General features: G+C 37.1%; 1 protein-coding gene and 1 long non-coding RNA gene across 4 annotated transcripts in view; one reads left to right on the forward strand and one right to left on the reverse strand.

Moving 5' to 3' along the window:
- The window catches only part of LOC145688350 (uncharacterized), a 38,052-nt gene extending 19,678 nt beyond the window's left edge, over window positions 1-18,374 (forward strand). Inside the window, exon 3 of the long non-coding RNA XR_014131881.1 lies at window positions 17,947-18,374. This is a non-coding gene — a long non-coding RNA (uncharacterized LOC145688350). The remainder of the gene's footprint in view (window positions 1-17,946) is intronic.
- The window catches only part of LOC145688349 (cadherin-like and PC-esterase domain-containing protein 1), a 1,309,510-nt gene that overhangs the window by 943,459 nt on the left and 339,170 nt on the right, over window positions 1-26,881 (reverse strand). For all 3 annotated transcript variants that reach the window (XM_081762492.1, XM_081762493.1, XM_081762494.1), the window contains one exon: window positions 16,517-16,558. The gene's annotated coding sequence lies outside the window, so the exon portion shown is untranslated. The remainder of the gene's footprint in view (window positions 1-16,516; window positions 16,559-26,881) is intronic.

The raw sequence follows: 26,881 nt of genomic DNA on the forward strand, positions 1-26,881 counted from the left end.
ATTGTGTGTTTGAAGTGTAACTGCAGCAAGTAAACATATTGGACATAGTTTTCTTGATATTACTGAAATGATTTTACATTCACTTTACATTTACCATAAGACGGGTAAACGTAATGTGAATGTAAAATCATCAAACCACACTTTGCACAGAATTAAGGAATTTTAAAGGAAATTGTATGCAACTTACAAACGCAATGATATATGTATTTTAAACATATAATAGGTAGATACGCAAGGAAAACATTTGTGCAAGTGCGTTATTAAACGTTTAGTATGACCATAGTTTTGAAATATAAACTTTGGTGCAAAGTAACCTCGTAGATGGGGATACTTTGCACAACATACAAAAAAAAGTATGTTCAACATAAGAACACAATGTTTCTGTGCAATGTTTTCCCTTTTAGTATTTATACATTTCACTTCATACACATAACTGCACGCAGCCTGCATATGTTGATATTAGAATGATAGTACTGGTGCCAGTGCTTAGTATGAATTATCGATAATTGTAAAGAAAATTATGTATTTTCTGGTACCGGCATAGGAACCACATTCTGATAGTTTAGCATATGCCCCACAAAAGTGTTAACTCAAGAACAGAAAAAAATCCCCGTGACCTGATTTGCCTTGATTGCTCTGTATGTCCGAGAATATAATCCCAAACGTAACCAGTGGAATATTTACGGGGTTTGGGACTTCCAGGCTGAAGCCCACCCAAATTACATGATTTCTATCTTTCTTTTTTAAAAAAATCTAATGTTAGTCATTCCTATGCATATAAACTTCAATTCCCCCCCCCCCAGAAGTTCAATGATTTTTTTTTTAAAGCATTTCTGAGCGAGGTCCCTCTCAAACTAATTTTCTGAATCCAGCAGTGTTCGTAATTTATTTTACAACAAGAAATCTATTCCGGCATCTACCTAAATATGAAATTTACCTAAAATTAGAAGGCAGGAGGTACCAGCAGTAGTAATTTAGTATCTAAGGGGTTACTTTGAATTGCAACAAAGTAACCGCGATAAGAGGCTGAAACTGCCTTCTCCTAGTTTTATCTTTTTTAGAACTTTAAAATGTTTCACACTTCAGTCAACTATTGTTTCAAAGTCCCATTATACACAGTAGTATTCTACGAAACTGACTTAACGTTGACGGAAATTCTTTGTAGGTGATATCTTTGAAATTTTGTTGGTCTTTACAGTGACTGCTTTCTATACCTCTACAACAACAAACAGTCCCAGTAATTAGAACTGATGTTAACCGTCAATATTATAACCAAAATACAGTTAGATGTTCTATCTTACGGTGGCAGTTGAAACTTTCTCTTTACAGTTCATGGTTTTACCGACAGAGGACTGTGCAGCTCTTTTCATATTTTGAGCAAAGTAACCCCTGATGTGTCTTACGGTACTTTTCTATATTTTCTGTTCTGAAAAACCAAACAGCTCGCAAGGATTGTGGACAGAGATATCTGGGTAGAGCCAAACAGCCTTATGTAGATTAAATTATACTCATATAGTTTAATTAATTATATTAATATATATCAGTAACTTACACTTCTATTGTAAATATTGTATCATATTGAAACATTGTATTCGTATGGATTGCTCTTTAGTGAACTAAAATTGTATTTTTTTTCCGCTTAGTTCGGGATATTATAACCGATTAAGTAACAATCACTGAAACGACGGAAGGCATGCCTGGTTGCACTGTGAGGGGAACCTACTTTATACGATACAAAAACGAGTTGAATTGTAGGGCGCAAACATCCCAGTGAAAATATATAGCGGGCGTATTTTTCCCTCTTTTTGTGGTAGGGCGCAAATTTCCCGGGCGAAAAATTCTCGCATTCGTTCTCAACAAGAGAAAAGTCGGAAAATACTTTTTGGAAATTTTTTGGGGTTAAAAATTGGTATTTTTTTTTAATTTTCAAAAAGATCTTTTAGTGGAAGACTAACTGGGACACCCACAATTTTTTGCCAGTTTTGTCTTGAGAGGGTCCCTAACAACATATATTTTTTTTTTATTTTGTTTGCAAGTGTACCTCATAGTGAAAAAAGGCAAATGTACATAGGTCAGCATCTATGTGGTATACGTATGATACACACTGTACATCACTAGGATAACCAATGCCTTTGAATGGGGGGATGAAGTTGTTATAACATTGGAATCTTATGATAACAAGTATTTTTTGTCTTAATGGTAATTGGTCTCTGAGGATGAAGGGGGTTCTCGACCCTGTTCGCATCTCTCTTGGCTACGCCACTGCTGTACATCAACTGAAATTATACATTCCCGCATTTTTGTGTTAATTTTGCATATAATCAGTTCTGTGACATATATAGATCTATGTTTAGTAATTGTTCTTGTTTTGTAACAGTTGGTTAATATTATGCCTGTTGTTAATAGGTATTTATATGTTTAGTTTGTTTCAATGATGGAGGGAGGCGGTGGCTCAGTGGTAGAGCGTTCACCTCCGGTGCTTGGGGTCCCTGGTTCGACCACAGCTCGCGCCGTGTGGACCTTGTGGTGGACAAGCACCATGCTCGTGTGTTTTCTCGGGGTTCTCCCGTTTCCTCCCACTTTCTTCATTCCACAATTTTATTCATTTCTTATAATCACCGTCTATTTTATTCTAACCGGCATAATCGTGGGACGTAAAGCTGAACGATTTCTTTTAATTTTTGTTTCGATGGTATGTGTGTTTAATATGATCAAATAAAGAATGAATTAAAAGAAATTAATCCTCATCACTGTTTTCGTCCACTACTGGAACAATTTTGGTTTTCGTGAACAAAACTGTTGGCTGCTGTTCTCACGTTGCTGCTATTGTGTATTATTTATCATATACGAGATACTTATCAAAAATCGTTCAACCAGCTGAAATACTCAGTAAAATGTTCACAAAAACCGAAATTGTTCCAGTAGTGGACGAAAACAGTCATGAGGATTAATTTATTATAATTCATTCATTATTTGATCATATTAAACACACATATACAGTAATACCATCGAAACAAACTAAACACATAAATACCTATAAACGACAGGCATATTATTAACCAACTGTTACAAAACAAAAACAATTACTAAACAAAGATATATATATATATATATATATATATATATATATATATATATCACAGAACATTGATTATATGCAAAATTAACACAAAAATGAGGCAATGTATAATTTCAGTTGATGTACAGCAGTGGCGTAGCCAAGGGAGATGCGAACAGGGTCGAGAACCCCCTTCATCCTCAGAGACCAATTATCATTAAGACAAAAAATACTTGTTATCATAAGATTCCAATGTTATAACAACTTCATCCCCCCCATTCAAAGGTATTGGTTATCCTAGTGGTGTACAGTGTGTATCATACGTATACCACATAGATGCTGACCATGTATGTCTGCCTTTTTTTCACTATGAGGTACACTTGCAAACAAAATGAAAAAAAAAAAATGTTGTTAGGGACCCTCTCAAGACAAAACTGGCAAAAAAATTGTGGGTGTTCCAGTTAGTCTTCCACTATATATATATATATATATATATATATTTTTTGAAAATTTCAAAATTTTTTGACTACAATTTTCAACCCCAAAAAATCTCAAAAAAAAAAAAATCCGACTTTACTCTTGTTGGGAACCCCTAACATTTTTTTTTCATGCAAATCGGTTCAGCCGTTCATGAGAAAAATAATAATTTCAATTTTCTTCCCCCTCCTAGCACCCCTTTAAAAGCGCCTGGGGGGCTGAAACTTTTGGAAACTGGGTTTGTCATAAATGTTAATCGATACTGTAAATTTGGTGCAGATGTGCTTGGGGGCAGTTTTCACATGCTTATTCCGCTAGGCCCTTTGATCTTCGTTTCTCAAGATGACACACAGTGCACATACTGTTTCCTGCTTCATGTTTTTCTGTACTAGCGAGGTAATGAAGAATGGAATCGGAGATTTAATAGGAATATACGGACGTAATAGTTCAGCAAATACTCTCTGCCTATCAGAAATGTAATGGAGTGCATAAGAGTCGGAATACGTTTTATCGGGTTTGAAAACGATTAAGCATATACCGATCAAAAATTCTAGCAATACACAACTGGATGGATCCGACGAAATCCGGAGCACTGATCGGACTTTTACCCGTAGTGTTGTATTCCTAGCAGCAGTTGAACTTCGAATACGCGCACCAAAAATGTTCATTTGTGTGAAGTAATATGATAACACTCTTCAAATTCACTATGTGCTTCAGTTATGCAGGGAAAAAATCAAGGACAACATATATCATATACATTCTGCCGATCTGGATCAAACTTTGCACGATAGTAGACTTTGACCTGCTATACAATTGAGCGAAGTGTTATGCAGGCTGTTGGTTCCCAAATTATTGGCCATCAAATTTAGTCACACTTCCGAAAAAAAAAGGACCACATTCGATGTGGATAAAATTTGGCATGATGGTGCACTTTGAGCTGCTAATACAAGCTTGTGAAATGTTATTATGTACATGATTTTTAGTTCCCGAGGAATATACCATCAAATTTAATGTTTCACATTTGTACAATAAATAAATAAATTAAATGAAAATAAAAAAATGGTAGACTTTCACCTGATATACATGTTTCTGAAGCAAGAGTTCTGGTTCTGTACTAATGAGAAATCAAATTTGATGTTTGAACTTAAATAACATTTTCACAGAATAATTATAATACAGATTTGATTTGTTTTTAATTTTAAAAATGAAGGACGAGTTATTTCAGCTGTTGAGAAATTTACACTTGTGTCATTTGGTAAATTTTAATTTATATAGATAAAATAAAAATATTTTATAACATATTATAATGCGAGCTTTGGATAGTTATCGGCTAAGGCAATATAAAGGTCTCAAATAGAAGTAGTTCTTGATATTTTACAGAGCTAATTCGTATTAGAAATACTGAATATTCAGTAGTATTTTCAGTGATGATTGACATAATTACAAAATTACCAGGACAATTGAATCGATTTTTGTTAAAAGGGCGTATGTGCAATAAAAAAGTTGTGGAAAAATGACAAAAACCTTTTTTTCACGGGATGGTTTGGCTTATGAGAGAAAGAAATATGCCTTATATTTATAACATGTTCAAGAAACACACGTCCTTTTAACGCAAATTGGTAGATCTACCTCATTCATTTCTTTTAAAAAGTTAAAGTATTCATTTCTTTAAAAAAGTTAAAACTGTGAAAAATGTTACATACGCCTTTTAACAGAAAGCGATCAATTCTAAACATTTGTTAGGTAATTCAAGACATGGAATTTAATCATTGTATGTACACGTAAAAATAAAATTTAAGCCTTGTGTATTACCATGAAAAATAAAGCATAGGAGATACCGTGGGGTCCCTTAGAGATCCCAATTAAAAATAAGTAATTATTGGTGTTTCTTACACAAATTTTATACAGATATATTTCAAAACAAAACGTTATTGCATTGCTCTCTGACTGAGACTGACATCTTCGACATCAATGACATCATCGCCATCCGAAATAGAAAATAAATGCTTGATGACCTCATCACCAGATAACAGGAACAACTACAACTCAGAATAGTGAAATCATGTCATCCTCTTGGGATTGTTGCTTGAAGTAATGGGCTTTAGCCTTTTGAAACTAGCCACTTTGTTATTCAGAAGCTGTTCAAAGATGTAAGCAGTTTTTAAGAAATTCATTGCTTCAAACAGTAACATTAGGAAGAAAGAAACAAGGTCACAAACAATATAGCGTAATGTAAGAAAACTTTTTTTTTTTTTTTTTTTTTTGCTACACACCCCATGTCAATAATGAAGTATTTCCGGAAACAATATACTAATAGTTTTTACCTCTATTGAGCATTTTGTAATCTACTTATTTTGCTTGTTTGATAAGAAAAAAAGAAAAAAGAGAAAAAATAATTGATTACTTACATGGGTATTACTTTGGGGTTCTTTTACGACCCTTATGGTAAACAATCATTTTTTACATAACAGCAAAACAACAGGAAACAATATTTTGTGTTCAGTGTATTAAACATACATAGGGGAGAAAATACAAGAACAAAGTTTGAGATACTCATGTTCATTTAAGAGATATACTGCATTGAATATCTCTGGGGTCCCAAAAAGATCCCACGGTAGTACACAAGGGTTAAATCATGTTTGAAGAATTGTGAAGTTAGTTGGAACTGAAAAGATAGAAAGTCACTTTATTTTATTTTATTATTATTTTTACCTTCATGATCTACATTGAAAGAGTATATTTGTTTTCACCGATTCAAATATACTTGACTTTTTAAACGGTTTGTTTTAAAAATAGTGCTCAACTGCTGTAAGAAACATATTTTTAGTTTACCGCAAAATAGCAGACTCTTCTAAAATTACTCTCAAAGACTTTCTGTTCTAATTGTACTATCTAAGGGTCAGCTAACTCGACATATCGTAGTACAAAATCTAATTAGACACACTTTTACAGATCTTTTCACAAATCGTCTTCATTTACCAACTACCTTCAAATATTGTCAACCAACAGGAGCAATATATGGAATAGTTATCCGCATGACGATATCGCACTTTGAAAAGACAACGCCTTGACCTTGTATATCTGAAATTATTTATGAAGTCTGGGGAGAGATCTCCCGACAAAACAGAGAGAATTAGGATAACATATTGAGAGTCATTAGTTGTGTTCTAAGAGAAGAGAAAAGCTGGGTCTCCCACCAAGTAATTAATTTTAACCATCCGTCAACTGCAATTATACCCCCTGACTGATAAATGGGTCAGGTGTAGCTCTGAGATGTAAATTATGGCGGAGGATGAGCTCTTGTGTCTCTTCGCGGCTTCGTTGCAGTTCCCTCGGGAACGGTTTTTTCGAACGGCTTCATCACCACATGCGTATTTAATCCACGTGTTTGTGTTCGCTCGGACTAACAGCTTTCGTATGATCTGCCACACTGAGGACGGGTAAACCACTCTATTCTACTTCAACAGGCTGAAATGTGACATTCTATTATATAAATAAATAAATAAATAAATAAATAATGATATCTATCTCTAATTTCGAGAAGTTCCTTTGTTTTACTTACTTCCAACATATTAACACCGAAAAATTTGTGGATTTTGCACTAACATACGTAAAAAAATGAAAATGAAATATGTCAGTTTAACGTCCCACGATTATGGTCTTTAGGCTAAGGGAGACGGTGAATGATGATCATCAAGTGAACAGATTAAGGCAAGTGAATGATGAAAGAATTGTTGGAATGAGAAAGTATGAGGAAGCGAGAGTACCCGAGAATACCCACGGACACTATGTTGTCCACCACAAACTTACTTGGCCGAGGATAGAACCAGGGACCCCATGCACGAGAGATAAGCACCCTACCACTTACCCAGCGTGCCCCTACTAACATACGTAGTTATGCATACAGCGTTGTACTTAATTTTCTGTTTCTTTGATTAATAACATGCAAAGGATACACATTTCAACACATTTACAGCTTATGCTACCAAAGCTATATTAAAAAATCTAATTAATTTAGCTGAACATATACACTCATGCTCAAAAATTAAGGATAATTGCAGATTGTGGTACTACACAACGTGGAACTACACAAAACTGGCGGTAATAGCATAGGCACATAGTGAACACAACATACGAACAAACGAAACATATCGGTACCACGGTATTGGTTATATCCACGGTATCCACGGTATTGGTGTAAGTTGAGAAACACATGTGCTACACAACGCCACTGTTTCCTGCGCATGTACCCCGACATCAATATGGAATATGATCACATACACAGGCCGTACAACGGGTTGGCATACTCTGGATCAGGTGGTCGAGCAGCTGCTGGGGTATGGCCTCCCATTCTTGCACCAGTGCCTGTCGGAGTTCCTGAAGTGTCCTAGGGGTTTGAAGACGTGCAACGATACGTCGACCGAGAGCATTCCAAACATGCTCGATGGGGTTTAGGTCTGGAGAACAGGCAGGCCACTCCATTCGCCTGACATCTTCTGTTTCACGGTACTCCTCCACGATGGCAGCTCGGTGAGGCCGTGCGTTATCATCCATCAGGAGGAAGGTGGGACCCACTGCACCCTGAAAAGGCGAACATACTGATGCAAAATGACGTCCCAATACACCTAACCTGTTACAGTTCCTCTGTCAAAGACATGCAGGGGTGTACGTGAACCAATCATAATCCCACCCCACACCATCAAACCACTACCTCCATACAGGTCCCTTTCAAGGATATTATGGGGTTGGTATCTGGTTCCTGGTTCACGCCAGATGATAACGCGGTGAGAATCACTGTTCAGACTATACCTGGACTCGTCCGTGAACACAACCTGGGACCGCTGTTCCATTGACCATGTACTGTGTTCTTGACACCAGGCTTTACGGGCTCTCCTGTGAACAGGGGTCAGTGGAATGCACCTTGCAGGTCTCCGGGCGAATAAACCATGTCTGTTCAGTCGTCTGTAGACTGTGTGTCGGGAGACAATTGTTCCAGTGGCTGTGGTAAGGTCCCAAGCAAGGCTACCTGCTGTACTCCGTGTCCGTCTGTGGGCACTGATGGTGAGATATCGGTCTTCTTGTGATGTTGTACACTGTGGACGTCCCGTACTGTAGCGCCTGGACACGTTTCTTGTCTGCTGGAATCGTTGCCATAATCTTGAGATCACACTTTGTGGTACACGGAGGGCCCGTGCTACGACCTGCTGTGTTTGACCAGCCTCCAGTCACCCTATTATTCTACCCCTCATAACGCCATCAATATGCGTTCTTTGAGCCATTTTCAACACACAGTCACCATTAGCACGTCTGACAACATCTGTACACTTACACGCTACACCGTACTCTGACATGCACCAATACAACTTTGCGTATTTGGACTGCTGCCAGCGCCACCGTGTGACGACCGCACCGTATGCACAGCACCGAATGGTCAAATGCACCGCATGGTCATACCCCGAGGTGATTTCCAACCGAAAGCCGCCCACCAGAGCGTTGTTTCACCATGTATCCGCATTATCCTTAATTTATGAGCACGAGTGTATTAGTCTTTTCCTAGATTTGACATATGAATGCGGCTGCTGTACGTCCCGGAGTTTCCGGGATCATACCGACACTGACATCTGCGTCCCAGCGTTCCGAAAATATAGGTCTATATCATGATGCATAGATGCCCCAGTTTTCGTCCAACAAGAGAAAAATATTTTTTTCTCAACATTTTAAAAAAAAAAATCTCTTCAGTTTATTGATATAACAGCTCCAAGCACAAAGAAGTCAAACTAACAAACCCATAAAACACGTATTGTAACATTGTCAGTATATCTCTTTGTATCCGTCTAGAGAGATCAGAAGTAGATATTTAATTATTATTTTAATACAATTTTGCTTTAAATAATTTCTTGTGTATTTCTGCATGAGTTATGTTGGAAAGTGTCTCACAAATTGTGTTGCAGATCTTACATTGTTATCCTGATTTTGTCTTCAAATGATACTGCATGGGGATGTCCGTGCAGCTAAATCATCGTTCATAGTTGTTCTAAACAATATCGGATCCGTGAGATAAATGGACGCGGCGGCTCAGTGGTAGAGCGCTCAACTCGGGCGAGTCAGTCCCTGATTCGTTCTCAGCCCTTGCCAAGTAGATTTTGCGGTAATGAAACATGAAATTTAAGTTTTACGTCCCACGATTATGCCGGTTAGGCTAAAGGAGACGGTGATTATGAGAAATGAATGAAATGGTGGAATGAAGAAAGTAAGAGGAAACGGGAGAACCCCGAGAAAACCCACGAACACGGTGTTTGTCCACCACAAAGTCCACACGGCGCGAGCTGGGATCGAACCAGGGACCCCAAGCACCGGAGGTGAACGCTCTACCACTGAGCCACCGCGCCCCCTAGATTTTGCGGTAGGAAAACACTGTGTGTGTAGATTTTCTTCACGTTCTCCCGCTTCTTCTCACTTTCGTATGGTAACCATCACCATCAAAGTAAATAACAGAAAGAAAATCCGTGAAATAAAGGAAACGTTTTAGAGATGAAAAGCCTTGGAAAGAAAGAAATATAATAAAACCGGCAACTACGAACCTGGATACTGAAGAAAACAACTTCTATTTATATATGCTATAACATATTTCACGACAAAAAATCTTTGTGGCTAATCCACGTATCAAGCAAGTGGTAAAATTGTATCGCTTGTTTGTCTATGTATTCATTCTTTGCGACTGAGTGGTAGAGCGTTCACCTCTGGTGCATGGGCTCCCTGGTTCAAACCCAGCTCGCATCATGTGAACTTTGTGGTGGACAAACACCGTGTGCATGGGTTTCCTCGGGGTTCTACCGTTTTCTCCCACTTTGTTCATTCCACCATTCCATTCATTTCTCATCATCACCGTCTCCTTTACCCTAGCCGGCATAACCGCGGGACGTAAAACTCAAAAATTTAATTTTCATTCTTTGCGATAATAATAGTATAGCCCAAAGTAGTATGCTTAAGTTAATGCCGTATGTATGTATTCTGCCGTATTTTAAACTAACACTATTTAAAAGAAGGGAGTATGTGGCTCTGTGGTATCAGAGGGTGTCAGAGGGTATATATGGTGTCAAAGGGTTCCTTTTCGATCCTAGGTCATGCGAATTTGTAGGTGGCAACATTCCATTATTCTCGGTGTTTCCCAGTTTCTTCCCACATTCTCATTTCACTAATTATTTTTCTAATAATTCACTTTTATTAATGATAAGTCTTTTTTTTTTTTAGCCTACAGGTATAACCACAGAATATTATGCACTTTATTTCATTCCTACTCAGAGTTCGAAGTGAAAAAAAAAAAAACAAACGAGGCGGTATATTTTATTATGTTTTTGACTCAACATACCGGCTATTTAAATATTGTCTTGATCACTGAAAAACCAGAGACGGTATGTCCTCATTACTGAAAAACCAGAGGCGGTATGGCATACCACCGCATATCGTCTCACTTCGACCACTGTCCCTACTGTTAAAAGAAAGACCACATTAATAATTACAATTACTGAACTGTCAGTAGTATTGTATAGTTCGGGAATAACACTTCAAACTTCTAAATAAATAAATAAATCACATACTCTATAATTTAGTGCAGTCAGTCTTGTCAATTCTATGAATGTCACCGAGAAAATCGATCCCTTAATGAGTGACAGTATGCAACAATTTTTGTTTCTTTTCAAAGGATTTCGTCAAAAGTTTCGATCGATACACACAGTGTAGTTTGAAAATCTTTCAGTTTAACGTCCCACGACTATGTTGTTTAGGCTAAGGGAGACGATGATTAATGCAAGTGAATGATGATCGAAGAATTGCTGGAATGGGAATGTGTGAGGAAACTGGAGTACCTACGTATATATATGGATGGAAAGAGAGAGTATCTAAAAAGTCCCCTGACATAGGGTAACTCTGTTATTATCAGAGTTACAACAAAATTTAAGCGGGGAGACTGTCTCCAAATATGATGTTTTCAATCTAAAGTGAAGGATTTTTTTTTTAATTGGACGAGCCGTTTGGGCTGTACACTCTTTATGCGCCCAATGTTAAATGAAAATGCAACGTTGCCATTTATGTGAACCTATGTTTGAAATGGGGGTTGGCCATCAACACGTTAGTGTGCAAAACAGTCACTTCATTCACTTGTGTTGTGGGTCCAGGTAAATGACAACGTTGCATTTTCATTTAACATTGGGCGCATAAGGAGTGTGCAGCCCAAACGGCTCGTCTGATTAAAAAAAAAAATCCTTCACTTTAGATTGAAAACATCATATTTGGAGACTGTTTCCCCTCTTACATTTTGCTGTAACTCTGATAATAACAGAGTTACCCTATTGCAGGGGAAGAGGTGCGGTGGCTCAGTAGTAGAGCTTCACCTCCGGTACTTGGGGTCCTCCAGTTTCCTCCCACTTTCTTCATTCCACCATTTCATTCATTTCTCATCATCACCGTCTCCTTTAGCCTAGCCGGCATAATCGTGGGACATAAATCTCAAAAGATTTCATTTCATTTATAATTACAGTCTCGATGAACTGCTGACTAGTGTGATACATGAACATTTTGTTTGAGTTTCTGGAGTACTTCGGAAACCTCACCTGCTGGCTTGCCTACCTTATAGAGCGCTATGACAGCTACATTATTTTTCTAATCATCTGATTTCATCATAATTAGCAGTGATAAACATTACACATCATGCCTCGGTAATATGCTGGCCTTTGTGAGTAGACGTACATCCACCATCAAAATTTGTGACAGTATTTATATACGAGGATTGCGAAACATGTTATGCGCAGTAGTAGACCTATAGGCACAATTATAACCTTATGAATTAAATAAGTACGAGGCCAAAAAGCAACCGAGCATCATCTGAGCCGGCATGTCTGATTGGCTACTTTCGTTTCCGCCACGATTGTTGGCTAGAAACACTGCAATCTTAGCCGTAGTGGATTTTTACAATTTCCGGTTCTAGTAGAGACTTTACGGTAGGGATGTAACGTATTCTTGTGCCGCTTCACCGATTGCAAGGAAATAGCACCTCTCTATCTATTATCGTTTTTTTAGCCTATAGCGATCAACGTCAACTCCGGAATTGGCTAATTTTTATCAATTACGGTTTGAGTATCGGTTTTTAAAAAATGGGTTCCTACGTTTGATCCTCCAAATTTTCTCGAAATTTGCCGACGATAGGTTAAGCAGTTCTTGAGATTTTTTTTAAAAATTGTTTTCCGAGTGGAAGGACAGACGGACAGGGTAAGTATATAAATAAATTTTGTAAAACCAAACTCCTTAGAAGTATGCACACACTAAGTGAACAGAGCACAAAGAGACAAAATAGCCTTATATAATATTTTGTACTTAAATTATTAATATAAAACAATTTAATTTACATTGGTTGGCGCGAATGAAATTCTTCTATGTAAGTCAATTCCTACGGCAAGAAAAAAAAAAAACAAACAAACAAAAAAAAACTTGCAATACATGGTTAATACAAATAGTTGCCGTGTGTCACCATACACATTTGCCATTGCTCACAAGTAACACTTCACATCGTTGCTGCCGGTCTGACGCTAAACTATACATTTTCGGAAAGCACTAGTCCTAAATAGGATAACTACACAGTGCGACGGTCAGACGTTGCCGCGTTCAGGACTTATGGAGCGTCAAACATTAACATGGGGTTTATGAGAGTAACCATAGCAGTCGTATTATTTCATGCTAATTCGTCTTGCATTTGAACTCTGTGCTAACATTTGTGTTGTAGCAGTCGTATTATTTCATGCTAATTCGTCTTGCATTTGTACTCTGTGCTAACATTTGTGTTGTTTTTGTGTTTTTTAGGTATGCGTTGTAAGATGGATCCGAAAGTGGTCGTTTGGGCTCTGGTGGCCGAGATCGGGACAAATGAGCGCAATCCAAATTTGGAAGAGCAAAGGATGGTGGCACACATCAAGTCTCTTTTGACCAGCGGGATGGAAGTCGTTGAAGAGATTCGTACGCTCGGCTTCGGTGACAGTGATGGTGACCAGGGGGACGGAGACATGGATTTTGGAGACGGGGAAGACCAAGAGCAGGAGGATGCAGAGATGCCTTCGTCATCGCAGCAGTCTCATACGTCTTCCGCATCTGGCTCATCAGCGTCAGAATACCTGCCCTCTCCTGTGAAGAAGCCGAAGTTCCAGGATCAGCCTCCAGAAGACTCCAAAATGACACCAGAGCAGTGGCGCGAGTACAAGGCAAAAGCCTATGCCTACTGGACGGTAAATCCAAAAACAGGTAGGCCTTGGAACACAAAGACCGGTCGTGCTACCCACTCGACTCTGCAGAATCAGTTCAGGTATATTCGGAACATTGGCGTGCTACGTCACTTTGGGGCAACACAAGGCAAAGATGACAAGAAGACGCTGATGGCAGAGATCAATGAGGCAGTTCGGGGCATGTTCGCGGAGAAACAGCACACTGCTATCATTCACGATCGAACGTTGCGAATTTGGGCTAGGCAAACAGCTAATGAACTGGACCCTAACAAGAGTCTCAAGTTCAAGGCATCACCGTCGTGGGTGTACAGATTCAAGAAGCGCAACAACATCGTGGACCGTGCAATCACCAACAGGGTCGGCAGGACCTGGCAACTGAAAGAGTTGGACTTGCAGCAGCAGGCTGATGCTTTCGTATTAGCGACTCGCGAGCTCATTGCAAGCGAAAGCATCCCACCAACGCAGGTTGCCAATGCAGATCAGAGTAGCTTCAAGAAGTTGTTGCAGAGTACTCGCACTCTCCGTACCAAAGGAACAACAGTCGTGCGAGCGGTTGTGGGATCCATGAGCGCAACAACCCACAGCTACATGATCATGCCCGTGATCACCATGGCCGGAGAGATTCTGCGGCCGATGTATGTACTGGTGTCGCAACCAAGTGGAAAGTTTCCGGGAAACAAGCCTGCAGATCCACCGAACATCAAATCATTTGCTGGCAAAACGTCCAACATGAACAGGGACGACCTTAAGGACTTCTACGAGCAAGTGTTCTGGCCAAGCATGCCTGATGATCGGAAGAAGATCGTTTTGCTATTGGACTCGTGGACTCTGAACAAGGACGACAATCTATCGAACGCACTGAAGCCTGCCGACGTTGCGTTGCACAAGAGACTGATTCCTGGTGGTTGCACTGGAAAGATTCAGCCTTTAGATGTGCATTTCTTCCGTCAGTACAAGTCCTTTGTACGCTTTGTGACCGACACACTGGCCATGGACAGTGTCATGGATATCTGGCATCGCGATCGATTCCTGGCACTACAGTCGTTTTCACTCTACCAGTTCAGCGCACCCCGATTCAAGAACCTGATCCGGTACGCTTTCCACAAGGCTGGCTATCTGGACGAGGAGCCGGGAATGTGGATCTCTCCGCACGAGTACTGCTTTGACTCCCTCGACGAAGGTGACGTGTGCTTCACGTGCGGCGAACTACCGTTCGTCAAGTGTGCACACTGTGAGCGCACTCTTTGCATCTCTCATGCTCTGTTCGACGATTTGCACATTGATTGTACCCTTTAACTTACGCAAACAAGTGCTCAATCAGACAACGTCGATTCAAACGTCACAAACCTTGTGTTCTTCTTCGTTTCCTGTAACTCTCATAAACCCCATGTTAATGTTTGACGCTCCATAAGTCCTGAACGCGGCAACGTCTGACCGTCGCACTGTGTAGTTATCCTATTTAGGACTAGTGCTTTCCGAAAATGTATAGTTTAGCGTCAGACCGGCAGCAACGATGTGAAGTGTTACTTGTCAGCTAACGATTGGATTTCTTTGCGAAAAAAATCTGAAGTCGGCAGTGCGAAGAAACCCTCAACCGCACGTTACATCATTAGATCATCACAGAAGGTCTTCCCTCCCCAAAAATGATCGAAATGTCAGAAAAGATAGTAGTCAGAAGGGAGAGATATCAGGGGGATAAAGTAGGTAAGGAAACGTTTCATACTGCAACTTACGGACAGCCAACAACTTGGCTTGTGATGCATGTGAGCTAGAGTATTATCAAGCAATATGAGGACACAATGTCTGTTGACTATTACTGGCTGCTTACTGATAAGTTTGCGGTGCATTTGATGGAGCTGAGCATTGTAATGAACTGCATTCGTGGTTTCACCTCGCCTGAGAAAGACATTATGGATTACTAACACCATAGATTACCATACCAGTCACAACGCGTTTTTCGGCTAGAGATATGGTTTAGGAAACCATCCTGGATGTTGACCACTAACCAACCACTGTCCTGACTGTTTACGACTGTCTTGACAGATTCATTTTCTTTTTTTTTTAAATCTAAATTGATAATCCGTTGCACAAAACGTTCCCGGTTATTCTTTACACTCAGACAACTGCACACCTTCAAATAGATATTCTGTTGAAGGGTGTTAACTCATGTGACACCAATGAGTGTAAATTTTCCAAATCAGTGATTGCACGAAGTCGCCGAACAACAGTGATATATGTCTAATCTGTCACAAATGACCTAAATAATTTTCCAAGGGTCTGCTTCCACGGCGTTCCTGAGTAGCTCATATGAACATGATGTTGGCCGGTACCCACGGGGGTCATTTCACAATAGTGTGGTATCAAAACAAAATTTGACGAACAATGGTGTGTTTGTTCGTCATTCTTGGCCCAAATAGTCTTAACGTTTTCCTTTTCTTATCGGCTTGCCCTTCGAATGTCCCAGTTTGAAATCGTGAAGAAAACTCACTTGCAATTATGTGATTTCCATAGTACATTTTCATATGACCATGTTCAACAATGCACTGTCTCCTGACTGTCTGGGTACCCCAACTTATTTGCTGGACGTGTACAGAATTTGTGACGTTAGATGCGTGACTTTAGCGAATTCGCTTGTTGTATTACCCACGTGAGTTGCCCACCAAAAAAGTAGACATTTCATTCGTACCAATATAATACACTGTAGAGAACTTACCACGTGTTCAAAAAGATGGGTGGAGTCTTCTTCGGAAAGCACCTGCAATTAAAATATGATTTCATTAATTTCAATTTTATTTAGCAATCAGTTTTAAATTATATACACTGTTGGCAATTAAAATTGTAACATTAGAAATAAAGATACTACATAGTGACACCAAGTTTGGTAGACCGGCATATTTTGGCACAAAGGTAAAATACTTGCACTCAATGCTCTGTGCACCCCACGATGACACCTCAGGTGCCAAAAAGAATACAGCAAACGTATCACGTGGAACTGCTGCTACACTAAAAGACAAATAGCAGTAAATACTTCTTTGATCAAGTTTTGGGTCAGTTGGTCTGGGTGACCATTCCATGGGACTGGCGACAATCTACTTCCATGGAAGTTGTGTATCAATGGATTGACGCACATCAACGCCACAATGAGTATAAGCTGCGAAAGAAAGTGCGTTCAGAAGGAAAGCGAACACATGTTCTTCCAGGGCGTCAGGTATTGTTGCACCGTTGAAGTAATGTTGATGAAAAATAGACCAAGCGGATACTCATATTCCACACCACACAATTACCTTTCCAGGGTGTTCCTTACTTGTATCAACCCAGTTCGGACTACATTAACAGCATTCACATTTTCCCCTCATTTCAAAATAATAATAATAAAAAAAAAAGTCTGAAGATTTTTAACTCTCCCTGTATAGTATAATATCTGCTATGTTCATAAAAATATAAATTTGCTATGAAAGATCATTCTACTCAGCGTAATTATTTTCAAGGATTGATCAACATAAAATGGTGTGCGAGAGGGATGTTCGATTTCATGTAAACGTTGAAAGAACAAATTAATAGTTTTCTGTAAACTGCAGTTATCGATATTTTCTTGTTAAATAACCAGATAACTAGAATGTGTTTACTACGTCTCAAAATAATTACCGAATAAATTGAATTAATAATACCTACTTGTTTTTTTCACTTACTTCATTTAAACTGCTTCCTATAGAGCAGAATTTACAATTATTATCTTACAATCTAATTTAATGATTTTAATTACAAAATTCATTAACTTAGTCAGCATATTCCATTTTGTATGAGGCATCTGTTATGATGCTACTCATTAATTTATTAATTTACAAAATAATACCACTTTGATGTATCTTACTATGAAGCATCTTCTTTATTGCAGTTAAAGACTCTTTAAAAAAAAAAAAAATTACAGTACATTTGGAAATTCTACTGTACAAATTGGATGATAATGTTCAGCTAAAAGTATTTCATATGAGAAACGGCAGCTGTTACTTATGTTTATTAATGGGATCCACCTTTACTTTATATTTTCAACAAATTATTGTATTTTATATTTTTTGTTCTACATTGGCTTTTAAATCATGTATAACTTGCATTGTTTCCATAGCTTTTGCGTCTTGTTTACAGTGTCTGTTGTGAAATGGGAACTGCTGAACGAGTTGAAGATGGCGCTGCATTTGGTTTGGATGCAACCTTGGAATATCTGGCAGTTGAAGTTCTTGAATTTGCAGGCAACGATGTTCGTTAAAAAAAAGAAGACTAGGATTATTCTACGTCATTTACAGTTAGCTATTCATTATGATAAGGAACTGAAGAAATTGTTTGGAGTGATAATTTTATTTTTTTAGATTTTTATTTGTGCATACGTATTCTATTTTCTATGTTGTATATTCTATTTTGTAACTATATAAACTGTTCTATACACATGTCTGCACTTTTTTATTATTACTAATTTTAGTTATTTTAAATATGTGTTGTGCTTTAATCGTGGTATATTGGAGCTTTTTTTCAAAAACATTTTGTATACTCTAAACTCCAGGAATCGATTAAAGTAAGGATATATCCAGTGGTGTCGTTCAGTCGGTTGACCTGAACCGGTTGTTGAAAGTGTCTCATCATGTCTAGATCAGATACTTACGAGAAAAACAAAATCAATATACAAAGTACCAAAATAAAGATGCTATATGACTTAATTCTAGTCATTTTACTAGTATCACTGGAGTAAACAATTACAATAATATAATCATAACTAATAATATCAAGCCAACTTACTTCACTGATCAAAGAACCAGGTTAAATGACTTGAATGACACCACTGGATATATCCATATACTGTATGTGTTAATGTGGTGAAATTTAATTTTATTCTGGTATAAGCTTGAAAATTGTGATCTTTAAGGCTTCTTGATTGAGTAACGTGTGTCCTATGTCAACAGCAAGGCAATATAAACCTCTTCCAAAGGATTATCCACTACAGTCATCTGCGCTAGCCAGTAGATCAGAAATGAGAGTTGAAGATATGTTTGATTTTAGTTTAACGTCCTACGTTTATGCTCCGAGGCTAAGAGAGATAGCGATGATAACGAACGAAATGGTAGAATGAATAAAGTGGAGGGAAACGGGAAAACTACGACGAAAACCCAAGAACACGGTTTATAATAATAATTATTATTAGTGGGACCTGTTAGCCAAGTATGATGTACACAGATTAATAGCAACGTCTTAATTTGAAAGATGGATTTGTAAGATTTGTTGCAGTTAGCTTAGATAAATGTGTGTGGAATGTGTCAATCTCTTTCTCTTAGCCTCGCCGCAGAATTCTGCTAAGTTCATTTTACCAAGATTTCACCGGTTTTCCTAATTAGTTTTATTAGTCAGATACTAGTTGAACGCGTAACAAAAAAGTTTAAGATGAAGACACTCTGGTCATCATTAACAATATTTACTCAACTTTCAGATACTGCTTGAGGGGCTAGTGTGTAGGTCCCTGCTTCGATCTCAGCTCCCACTAAGTGGACATTGTGGTAGACAACCAAAATGTAGATGGGTTTTCTTGAAGTTCTCTCGTTTCCTCCCAGTTTTGCATTTCACCGTTTCTTTCATTACTATCACCATCTTCATCCTATAGTCTTGGAGTACAACCGTGAGACGTTAAACTAATAATAAAACAGTCATGAGGCTTTACACGGAAATCATTAACAATTAATAACAATAAGAATGGGGAAAGGAAGTCGGTCAAAACCAACACTTAAGGTACGATAAGGACTTTTTTTTGTGGGAAACTACTTCCGAAAAGAGTGAGCTAGAATGATCGGCCATCAGGCTTGAAACAAAGGCCATGACCGCTTACTAGTAGCTTCAGTTTCAAAATATGTAAACTAAACTTTTTTATAGATTTTTTTTTAAAAGTAGAAAATATATCGTGGCTGGAGCCTCCACTTTTAGTGATTTTATCGCAAAACTAAAACAAAAAATTCTCAACCCCTCGTAATTTATTTTTCCTCTTTTGTTTTCATCAAATATCTTCTGAATTCAAAATACCTTTGTCGTCTTATGATTGAAATAAATGACGAAGCACTTAAAACGAAATTTTTTGTGACTTCTGGAAGGTAATTTTTCTCACTTTTGTTCCGGCAGCCTTCTTTACATATGAGTGAGTAGCTAAGAGACGCATACAAAGAGCTTGGTTTCATATTGTTACTCTTGTAAAGACTCTATCTAAGCAGTCAAAAAATTTTTGGTTACAGTCACCACAGAAAAGCTTATCTTGTGATGAAGAGTCATATCTGAGGGGAAAAATGCCGTACTACAAAATAAAAGTATATTATCTCTTTAAATATAAGGGTAAAAGAGAACACAAGGTGCAATGAGCATAATGCCGCTTCAAATTCTACACTAATCTCTATTGTATTATTACTAGGAGTTACCGGTCAGTGCAGTGGAACACACATTAAGATGTTTTTCAATAAAAGCTTCCTTAATCTGGCTCCGACTTCATCATATCAAATACAAGAGTTCATAATTACAAAGAACTGAACAAATTTCATTCAAATGCAAGAAAACCGATTACAATTTGTTCTTTTTTGAGCATATATATGTAAATATAAATTATTATTGCACACGTAGTTATCAGCCAGCGTAAGTACTTAAGACAAATTTATCTTTATCATCATTTTTTAAATATTACATAAGAGAACGAATTGTTTATTTATAGAACACAAGATAGTATGTCCTGTTGACTGCATAATAAGGTGAAACATTGTATTTTAATGTTTTAAAGTACGTTAAGTGAGGAAGGTTGTAGGAAATAGTAATAAGTTAGAAAAATGTTACTTCGAAAATTTTCAAGTGCCATTACCAAAAAAAAAAAAAAAAAAAAAAGTAAATTATATTTAAAAGTTGTTAAATCACGGTGAAATACCGACAATTTAAAGGCTGTGAAAATCAAATATATATTTTCGTTAGGTATGTTGTTTTCTAACCTCTGTACTGTAGCTAGAATGACAAACAAAATAGTGATACCACTAACAAATTTTATTCTATCTAGGTATTGCAGATGTAGGTATCTTAGGTATTGCAGATAATAAAAGAGTAAGATGTTATAGGAAAATGAGTATGTACGTTTATTGAATTATATATACTGTGTGATTACTGTAGATATTAATCAAACATGATCAAAGTTCTTGCTAGAAACTTTTTTGATAGCGAGAAGGTGCATAAAGCTCATTCTCTCTTTGTATGTGTATGGTCTATGTTAAATAAACTAAAAACAGAGCTGGTCTCCTCATGACATGAACAGAACTTCCAGGGTTAGTTGACTAGCTTTGTTATGTTTTGTCCCTCTAAAGTGTGTTTGGCATTCTCACCTTAGGTACTGAATTCGTTAAAACAATTTGAAATCAATCTGGAATCAATTCGAATGACATGAATGAAAGATACATGTTGAATTTATCCTGGAATCAATCAAATTTTTACCAAAAATTTACTGGAAACAATTTTCATAATACGTTCATTTTTTCCACCAAATTTAACATTGTTTTGGCTTTCTCATAAAGTAATGTAATTACCAAAAGTGGTATAATTTCATTATAATTTCTAGTCAGAAACAATACTCAACAGTCTCAAAAGATCTGTATTGTTGGTTACATATACGCTCAAATTACCATACAAATTATTTTTTATTCTGTAGCACATACAGAGCATAAAGTGGATCAAACAGTTTTACACACTGGTATGGATTAATTGCCAAGATATAATTATATATTCTGATTTTTTTAAAAATGGATTTATATAATTACATATGTTGTTTTTGTATGCATCTCCCGATCCTAGTAACTACGATTACCTAAGTTTAATCGTAGCTCTGAGCTAAGAAAGGAAGAGACAGCGAGAACAGCAACTGTTTCATTGTAAGATTTTTGCCGGTGTAACTGACGAAATACAACTGCAAATTTCAACTAGAATGGTGTTTCTTCCTGTACTTTTTTTTAAATATATATATATATATATAATAAGACTATGCGATAACTAAAATTTCACAATTCAGTCATTTGACACGTAGACAAATCCAGTCATAAATTACATTGCGGAAAATTTACAAAACGAAAACAATTGTACAAAGCTAACCTTGAAATTGTGTATAAATATTCTCCTTGTACCCCACGCTGACGATAAGACGGAGTCAGTAAGGGAAGAAGCATATGTGAATGTCTACAATGTCTACGTAATTCTAGTGAAATCAAATTTGCATCGTGAACGGTTCTGAACTAAGAAAAAAAATGCATACATTTTTCAAATATTTTCTATAAAACTTATTCTTCTCGCCGAAAGAAAGGGCATTCTAATAGTAAGGATATAAAACAGCCAACAATAAGGATACAAAACAGTCAAAGAATATTTACATCTGCTTCGTTTACTTCCATATTTGAATAGGAGTACACACGGCTTCTCAAAGAGAGGTAACTGGGCTGTTCCGAACATTAAAGTACAACCATTCACTAATAATAGCATTGAAACCAAATTTAACAAGGTAGAGTTGAATTTCTTATAGCAATGTTTGCAGCTAGGGGAAAAGAAAAAGAAGAAAAAAGAAAGAAATGGAAAATACGGGTGACAATAAGAGTGAGTATTTCTGGTACTCAGATTTCAGACACCTCGTTCTCATACCAGACACATGCTGATGTTACATCCAGTCCCAATATTTACTCGGAAATACAGGAAACCTCAGTCAGATCAGTGAAAAATGTAAATCATAAGTGCGACTAAACAGGAAAAATGTGTATCCCCTGCAGAAATAGCAAATGCCAAATACAATGTAACCACGATTTTACGTTTTTACGTTAACGAATTCCAGCATTTAGCGAAAGATGATTTGGTCCTCAAAAATACCGCTATATATCCTGGTTAAGGTATTAAAATCTAAGTTTAAGGAAAACTAGATTAGTAAATTTCCTGCATTTAACGAAAATGAAAATGTGGAAAAAACATCATCAGTAAATAGAAGGTATTGATATAATTGTGCATCACTCACAGGATAAAATTGTCTGTTGGGACTGTTTCGTTTAACGTTAGTATATAAATGTTCTAGTAGTTGAACAGTATGTTCCTGGCATTCTTTACATCCAATAGTCTAGATAAGTATATTCATATTTGTATTATTCTGAGCTCAAAAATGTTAATGTTTACAATTCTTTTACTTAACATTTTTATTATATTTTTACCAACATGTTTGATCATTTTTGCCCTGGATTTAAGTATCACATTTTTCAATCTTGAGAAGGTGAAAACACTGATAATGTACTATTTTAAAAACAAACAAACAAGAAAAGATTAAATCCAGTGTTTTATCATTTAACAACCTTCTGCAGCTTTCTATGTGTATTGTATATGTATGCTAGTTTTGAAGTATTTTTAAATTAACAATCTTTAAAAGTGGAAATCAAAATCATTTAGATCTTTAGTTTTAGAAACACAAAATTATTCAAATATTAAAATCTCAAATTGAGTTATACATCAGTGAAACTCCTGTTTTTTATGATACGCAATTTTATGTAGTGAAAACCTCCACTTAATAAAGAAGAAAATCGTTAAAAGGGGGTTATACTGAATAATTAATCAGTGGGAGTTTAGTTCACGGAATTAATTTCTGATACAACTTTACACTACAATCAATAACAAGATGAAACAACCACGTTCCATGTTTCAGAAAAAAAAATAAGCAGTACTGTTTATTTTCTTGAACTAAATAATATTCCGCAATCAATCCTAGGTGTAGTTTACTCCATTTAGACTTATGCTGCATGGCATTTTGTCTTGAATTTTAGCCACAAAATTCCCTCTCCGCTTTTCTTAAGTAGTGTAGTCCGGAGGAAGATTACTCGAGAAACGAGCCGTAGAAAGATTTAATAATAATTACAGATAGTGGTGCAATCTTATCACATGGATCTCCCTTTCTGGAAGTGTCTTGTGAGTCGTCTGGAAAGAAAGAGCAATATACGGAAGAGCCGGATTTCACGTCTCCGGAGATTTGCTGGACCACTCGGGAGAGAATCCTCACAACAAAGAAACGAGTCACAAAAGTAAAGACGTGGTATAAGATGTGAAAGAGGGAAGACTAAAAATAAAAAGCCAGAGAATTGTTCTTTCTGGTCGATCTCTCTCTCTTTGTTTTTCTGTGTGTGTCTCAATTTTATGAAATCCCAAATACTAGCAAGTCCAAGGAAATTGAATTTTGTTTTCTTTTGTTATTTAACTTCATATCTATCCCCACATTTTAGGGTTACAATTATTTAATTTTTAAATATGCAGTATTTGTTCAATATACGTATATACTTTTCTTTCACACGAACGACTTAATCAAGCATGAGGTAAGATAAATAATTAAGCAAATCTATTACATTCAACACCAAATTCAAATAAAGAGACTGATGGTGGGTGAAAGTCTGAGTTCAAAAATGAGCGACTCCCAAGTTGAACAGACGTCCCGTTTTAGCCGGGACAGTCCCTTATTTTCAACCATTGTCCCGTTTTTTTCTGATTCTCAAACGGGACGCCTAAATGTCCCGGTTTTAAGCAAACATGACCCAGGTGTCTCGTAATTATTATTCAAAATATAAATGACCAATGCTAATTCTACACTCTTCCGTACCAACATACATTGGGAAGGTTCAGCCGTGCCTAGAACTTCTGAATATTCAAATGAGAATTGAGTGTTCTGTGGTTCAAGTGGGAATTGAGTACGAATTCTGGGTGTTGAAGTAGTTAAAAGTATTGTTGGGTAGTACTTAAGGTAGAAACGCTGTGTTATCATTTTTACTTGTGTATTTTGTAAATTGAAAACACTGCTGAGTCCCAAAATGCAATGTGGAAGTCACCCCCCACCCCCGTCGCCGATTCGTATGCGTCCCATTTTTGAAAGTAAAAGTTCTGGTCACCTTAGCGACTCCGAAAGTTGAAGACTATATTTCTCGATTACAAGACAGGAGATTTATGTTACTTTATTGACACTGGTAAAAGAATTTTCAACAAAATAACAGTAGTATAAGGCAAGGATGCAAATAAGCACTCGCCCGGAGCAAGTGGTTCATTGGTGCGCGCGAGTATTTAGTATCATACTGAAGGGTAAGTAAATCGTTTCTATTGTGGGGTGTGGGCTAATAGCTTTTTTCTTGGGCGAGTAAAATTGTGTTGCTTGTTTGTATCCCTGCTATAAGGTATAGAAGAACTCATTTAAAATTGATTTGATTATTTTTTTTTATTTAAGTTTAGCATCACTCACCAACTAGTTTTAAATAAGACGTGGACCTACACCTTAGCATGGGATCCGAATCACATGAGCTTCCAATGGGAACCGAACCCATCACTCCTGCACCAAACAGCTACGAAGGAGCTCAAAGGGAATCTCACATTTAACATAATACAAGAAAGTGTACTTGTTAATTTAGTGAATGGGTATTCTACTGAAATGTGTGATCTGTAATGCTTTGATAAAAGAAGAGAAAGAACTCTTCAGTTTAAATCTGCAAGGATACTTTAATTTCGATAATATGCAATCCTAGTTTCTACAGTCATGCTAAAAAATACTGAAAACTTTTTCCTTTGTTTTACTGAAATCTTACCACTGCCACAGAAAGAATGTATTCGTATATTGCATTGAAAAGGAGGCTCCGTAGAGAAGCACAAGCTACATCTTTGAAGCAATCTTCACCATGGAAAGTCTATATTGGAAGGCTGTAAGTAATGCATCTAAAAAACACAAACGTGCATGTTTATTAACACTACTGTATCTTACCGCCGACAAACTAGTGTTATATTAATGTATTGAATATGCTTTTGTCTACAAATAAGAAAACAGATTTAACTGAAAGCATTATTCTGGATCATTTCAGCACTATTAGTTTAAAAGAATATGAGAAAATAAGTGAAACAATCAGACTGGTTGATAAGTAAACACCACACCAAAATTTGATTAATATAGTTCATAGTCAAAATTATTTCCATCCTCTGCTAAAGGAGAAATATTTATACCCCTACATAAAACTTCACTCCCCTATACTTCAATCAAACCTAGCGTGGTATATTATCTTCAAAAATCTGAAAACCAGGATGAAATGTATGACTGCGTTCAACGTGGATTTAAAATTGGCAATTTATAAGATTTCATAAAGTAACGAATTTAATGTTACATAAAATTTTATGGTGCATCATTAATCGTAGAGCTAATGTTTGGTTCAGAGTAAGATCTTAACGTGCACAACCTTCTTACAGCCGCTTAAAAAAATGATTTGTGACTTTCAAATTTCTTCCTATTTTCTACTGAAAAGTATCTGTATTTCAACAAGGAAATAATTGTATATGATAATTACATTCAAATTCATCGTAATTTGGCTCATGACAAACAATTTACCATTTTATATCGTAAAGGTCAGAACCAACGGTATTGTGACAGAGTGGTGCTTGAACGATTGACTGCAGAAATTCAAACTCCGATTAGTGATTATTTTACAGCCTTGTTTTATTACAAGTGTAAATGCTGTAGTCAGCGAAGAGGGCGTGGATAGTGAGCCAGACTTGATGACGATGGGTTTTGGTGGGTAGTGGGTCACGCTGGTGGTGGGTCAGTGGCTCATGGGTCAAGTTTTCATTGCCCATCTCTGATGCTGCTTGAAGTTCTGTTAAATGTGTTTCTAATTGCAGCCGCTGTTAGACATTGGTACCTTTTCGCATGTTGTACAATGTAGCGGTCGTCCGCTGCTGTACTTAACAGTGGTCGACAATCACATTTCCTTCACACAACATTTCCCTGTGGTTCGGAATTGTTCCCGTAGACGTGAAACAATGTTGTGAGCAATACTAATCCTCTGGGCCACTCTCATTATACTTTGACCATCTTCCAGTTTCCCGATGATTCTTTCACGTGTGAAGTTATCCAAACTCTGTCTCCTGGCCATCTTGTTCTGAATAATACCACCATAATGGACTCTAACAGCTCTCTGACTGACACACACTGTCTCGTTCTTTATTCATTTCCAAAAACTACGCAATATTTTGCTTCTTTATGTAC

Source organism: Thermobia domestica, chromosome 6, assembly GCF_964235325.1.
Source record: "Thermobia domestica chromosome 6, izTheDome1.hap1.1, whole genome shotgun sequence".
Taxonomy (NCBI): domain Eukaryota; kingdom Metazoa; phylum Arthropoda; class Insecta; order Zygentoma; family Lepismatidae; genus Thermobia; species Thermobia domestica.